Genomic DNA, 5,600 nt, shown 5'->3' with positions numbered 1-5,600 from the left:
TACAAAGATTATACACCATGAAAAATTCAAATGGCACCTATCTTCAAGACGACAATTCCTAAATTGAGAAGTCAGGTTTCAGAAGGGTAGTTAAGGAATAACTATAGGATGAAACTAGAAGATGAATTTTTGACAGCAAATTCCATAGGTGTTTAAAACATGACTAGTATAACCACAGTGAGATTTACAAGTCCATTTCCTTTCAGAACCTGCATACTCCATGGGGCCCAAGTCACTACAGGAGAACAAACAAGATGCAAGTACAAGAATTTGTATTCCGCGTGATACAGACAGTGTCTCAGGAAGAGGGTGAGCGGGCAGTGAGGTCTGAGGTTCTTACCACTAGTTTCATGTCCCAGTCACCTGGAGAATTGTGAGGCACACATCAGATGGAGCCTACCCTGGAGGAAGTGAAGGGCCACTTCCAGGGAAGCCTGAGAGGTGAGATCAGTGAAAGTCTCACCACAGGATCTTAGTGTGCTGTAAGAATTAAGAGTTCTGCTTGTTTCCATTCCTTTAAAGTAAGGAGTGACAAAACCTGTTTGCTTTCCTGTTCAAGTGCCAAACCCCAAACACAACTGTCACTTAAGAGAAGTTGCCCAGCAAACAGCTTCTCACCCCTGTGAGGCCTGGGAATCAGCTGAGGACGAGGATGTGCAGATTCTGATTCCAGAGCTCAGGCAACCCACAGCTCAGCAGCACTCATCTTCTCCCACAGTACACCCACTCTGAGGGTCAAAGAACTGGGATCTAGAATTTATCCGCTTAAAGAGACTTCTTACAAAACATCATTAAAATGCCTCTTGAATACATTTGTATTTGTGGGTAGAAGTAAAAGAGTCAATAAACCATCATTATATGAAATATACCGTAATGACTGCAGGAGGACACCTTACTTTCTTCCTTATTTACACGCAAGGAAAGCATAACAGCTACACTGGTGAAATTCTGTCATTCTGTGAATCAAAGAAGGGCAGCTTTCCCACCTAGGAATTCTGACAGCACCCGGCTTGGGTCTGTACCATGCTAACCTGCTCCCACATCTGACAGAAATCTCAGACTGCTATGTGTGAGGAACACTTCATTTCATGAATACTGAGCTATGAGTCATTCCACAGAAACTTAGTGTTGGCTCACCAGGGTGCACCCTCAATGCTGGGGCTTGTCCTATAGGTAAGGCCTTCCAACACATCCTGTGCATCTGGAGACTGCCAGTTTTTCCCTTATTCACAAGCATCACCCCATAGCTCCTGAATCTCCAGGCATATGGCAGAGGCTACGACACGACACACTTAATACACTTTGACTGACTGATTGATTTACCACACACTATGGAAAAGAGTCCAGTCTGTAATTCATTCAGCCAGTCATTTATTATGGGCAAATAATTCTCTGTGGAATAGATAATTAATAATTTCTTAGACATCTCTAGGCATTCAGATAACTTTTCTAGAAAGAATTTTTCTAGAGAAAATAATCACAATCAAAGGGATTTGACAAGAGATATGGAAGTTGTGTTAATTATTTTTTTCTCATTGCTGAGACAAAACACCTAATGCCCAAAATTAAGAGAAGAAGGGCTTATTTAGCTCACAGTTTATAGTTGTTTCAGTCCATAATCAGCTGGTTGCAAAGCAGCAGGATAGCATGGTAGAGAGGCAACACTTCATGGTGGAGGAAGGCAGCTAAAGCAACAAGAGAAAAAAAAAAGGTGGAGCAGGGAAAGAGCCTGTTTTCCTTCCTTATACAGTACGCAGGATACCAGGATATCCCCACTGTGGTAAGTTCTCTGCATCCTAGGGTGTACACATCTGCCCTAGGGCAGGTCCTCCACATCTAGGAAGTAGAATTGCTGAATCACTTAGTTAAGTTTCTAAACTTCTCAAGTTGACACAAACTCTAGATTCAACTGCTCTCAAAAAGCCCACCCTGCCCCCATTACTACATGAGACTTTAGGAGACATCCAGTCACAAACCATAATATCCTTCCCCTGGCCCACCAAAAGACTCATGCACATCCCTTTATGCAAAAGGCATTTAGTCCATCTCTAAGAGTTGCCCAAGTTCTAACAGTTTCAGCATTGCTGAGAAGTCCAAGTCCCAAGTCCAAGTCACCTTACTGCATGACATAAGGTGAACTCTTAGCACTAAGCACTATACAAATGAAAAAAGTTAAACACTCCCAACATTCAAAGGCGCGAGATAAACATTTCCATTCCAAAAGTTACAAGTAGGGGATACAAAGGAATTGAAATAAAGCAAGCCTAAAACCCAGCAGGGCAAACATTAAGTCCAGTAGTTCCAAGTGCAGCATCTGAGGCAATCTGTATTAAGGTCTGAGCTTTAAAGGGCTTGTATTGCTCCATGCCTATGGCACTCCCAGTGGTTGTAGCACTCATGGCTTCTCTCTTAGGCCTACTTTCTTCCCTCCTTGCAGTTTTCTTTAGATGATCCACGTTCCTGGCTTCTCCATACTTCTGGAGAAATTTCTGGTCTCCAGTACACCTTCAGCTTCACCCTCACAGCTTCATACACTGCATCTCAGGACCAGCCTGCCTGGCTCCCAAGCCTTCTGATATCAGGGTAGAAGCCTTCTTAACCCCATAACTCTTGCATTCTTCATGCACCTAAAACCAGCACCACATGGATGTGGCCAATGTGAGCTGCCAGCTGGAGCTGGATTTTTCTTTGTCTTTACTGTCAGAGTCAAGTGCCTGAGCACTGAGCACTCTAAATCCAATTCTGAGGAGCAAATTCTCTATTCTGCTGCCATTCTGGAACACAGTGAAGATGCCACCATTCTGGAATATGGCACTATGTGGCTTTCTTCTCAAAGCAAATTTCTAAATTTCACTTTTGCAATTTGGAAGCTGCAAAGGGTAAAGACTTTCTGCTTCTTGGGATGGTCTTGTGACACCTTTTTTTAACATCAGAAAAATGTAACAGTTATCAGTGGACATCAACTGGGACCAAAACATTTTTTCATCACTTATAGTGACACTTTTTATTCTCCTGTTACTTCTCAGCAATTAAGATCTCCTCTGCTCCATCTTTGCAGTCCACAGCTTCACTAGATCTTTCTTTCTGGCCCAATGCACATTTCAAACCATCCTGCTGAGCTCTTTGATCTTGATTCTCAACATAGATCCGTGTAAAATCCCCAGCATCAACCGTGCCACAACCTCAATATTTTACTGCCTTGAAATTTCTTGTACAAGATTAGTTAGTCTGATGGGGGGGCAAGCCTCTTTTCCTCCCTTATATTGTGTGCTAAATTCCTCAGGCTGGGCTTGAACCTGCAATCATAGGGCAAATATTTTTGTGTTTGAATTTGAAAGTATTTATATGATATGTCAGATAATTGCCTTGATTTTTTGTTATCATTTAGTGATGTGAGGATTGTTTTTAAATATCTGGTAGTCAAATTTTACAACACCATTTAACATATCTCCTTGAATTCAGAACAATTATCTCCACATTACTTAAACCAGGTCCTAGCTCCAGGTGCTGATATGTATAGAGCTGGCTAAGCTATTTCCTTCTCCCTTCAATTAGATCTACACAATGTAAATAGGGCTAGGTAAAGTACTGATGTGTAATCTTTAAAGCCTGCCAACAGTTTTCTGTTTCCTCACCTTGTGCTTCTATAAATAGTTGAGTACAGTGGGATGGTAGAGCCACATAGTTCCAGGAATGCCATTTAAATGCTACTTCAATTGAGTTATGCAGACTGATCTTTCTGCAAACCCTTCTCTCTGCATAACGCAACAGTGCTTTCTGGTCTCCTGGCTAAGCCTACTTCACAGACTTATGTAATTCCCATCACTCATCCTCAAGCCACTCCTTTCTTCGTGAATTAATAAATTCTGGGTGAGACCCTGGGGCATGGCTTTTAAGTCTGGGTGAATCCTCACCTATATTGGACTTAAGATTGTTTGGATGCTTGTAACTATGAATATGTCTCAGTGCCTTTATTCTCAGTGTGGATTGCAGTGGAGGTGGTAGATGAGAATTAACTTACTGGGATTCCAATATCTCAATGGGATTACAAATATAAACTCTCCAGACTCTGAGGAGGACAGGAAAAGGGATTACAATATCGATCTAATCAATATTCCCTTTGAATGTTTAAGCCACTATCATTTATACAGAAGAATACCAATGCCACATTACAAAGTAGGCACCTAAATTGTTTCCTGGAACTTCTATTCCCCAACAGGTGGCACTGGAGTGTGTGATCAATCTCTGCCCTTGTTTACTCACTCCGTGCTGCCAGTATGAGATAGATGAGATAGCCTGGTACCCTCAAGTATTTGCCATTCTAATGACTTTCATTTGCATGAGGCCAGCGGAGAATGCATCCCTCCTTAGAAGACAGCCACACTTGATCAGAGGCCTGGCTGGGATTGTAGCCCCCTTGATAACAGCAGGTGGATTGTGGAGGTGCTAAGCAGACCAGAAGGCACCCAGGCAGGCATGAAGGAGGATCATTCTCAAAATGCAAGACGTGAGGAGAGAGGGCTGTGGATGGGGACAGGGCTGGCCAGCCCCTGTGAGGCAGCTTCTCTGTGCTCATGGACACAGCCTGTCAGGCACAGCTCAGGGAAGATGAGGGCAGCTCTGTTCCAGCTTATTCATTCTTGAACACTGCATGAGGAATGTAAAAGGAGGAAAGGGAAGAAGAAGAAAGCTCGGGAACTCATCATCCTCGAGGATCCTAAATACAGAGTTAACAATTTTAGCTTGATTGTACAGCCAGATGAGAGGCACTGAGGGGTTGCAAATGGGAGATGACCTTGCTTGAGGAAACAAGGACCAAGTTTGCTATATGGGCTCTAAGATTGGAGGACAATGAGTTCACATTCCCTTTAAATGTACACAACAAAGCCCAAACCACAGCTGGCATTAAGGAATAAGGCATGTTTCCTGCCCAAAGTGAACTGTGGCCTCTGGGTCACCCATAATCAGTGCCAAGAGTGGACCTGAAGGACACAGAACCAAGCGAAAGTAGAAGAAACTAAATAGATCTATTGGAAGGTTATAGATGCCACAGCAGCCTAACCAGGGAGACCACACCATGCAGTCGGTATGTGGTATAACTGCCCTCCTCTCCTCTCCCCAGGGACCACTGCCTTGGGGTGACACACAGGAAGAGGATGGAGTTTATTCTCTGACCCTCTGCATCACAGTCTCCCCTCTGCTCTTATTTCTCAGGCCCACAAACCCCTGCTAGACCCGGGTGATGTCTCCACCTATGGACTCTGCTACACAGGCTCTGTTCCTCTCAGAGAGCAAGGCTGAGGCTCACCTGCGTCCAGGCTTCCTTCTTTATTCCCTGTGACAGAACTTCCTCCTGTGGGCTAATGCTCCTGAAACGGTGATGTCTGCAATGGTGTTATAACTCAGAATAGCACCCATGGCCCACAGCAATACCTCCACAAAGCCAAGCTCCTGAAAGAGATCATTTTTTGAGAAAAATCTATGAGATTCTCCTGCTGCTGTGCCACAGCTGTCAGCAATCCTCAAGCCTTTGATGGGAAAGGCCACAATTCACAGAGTTGGGTTTGCTGTATAAATCATTCCCTCTCCCAGCGGTACAC

The 5,600-nt window shown here is 43.8% G+C and overlaps 1 non-coding gene across 1 annotated transcript; it reads right to left on the bottom strand.

Annotated features, from left to right (window-relative positions):
• Positions 1–2,925: 2,925 nt before the first annotated feature.
• Positions 2,926–2,994, bottom strand: LOC111755894 (small nucleolar RNA SNORD73). Its single transcript, XR_002790431.1, has one exon. It is a non-coding gene; the product is annotated as a small nucleolar RNA SNORD73 (small nucleolar RNA).
• Between the last annotated feature and the right edge of the window lie 2,606 nt (positions 2,995–5,600).

Source organism: Cavia porcellus, unplaced genomic scaffold (genome assembly GCF_034190915.1).
Source record: "Cavia porcellus strain 051 isolate PalLab524CR breed Dunkin Hartley unplaced genomic scaffold, mCavPor4.1 scaffold_11, whole genome shotgun sequence".
NCBI lineage: Eukaryota > Metazoa > Chordata > Mammalia > Rodentia > Caviidae > Cavia > Cavia porcellus.
The sequence above is the reverse complement of the archived record's forward strand: the minus strand, read 5'-3'. Positions and strand labels throughout refer to the sequence as shown.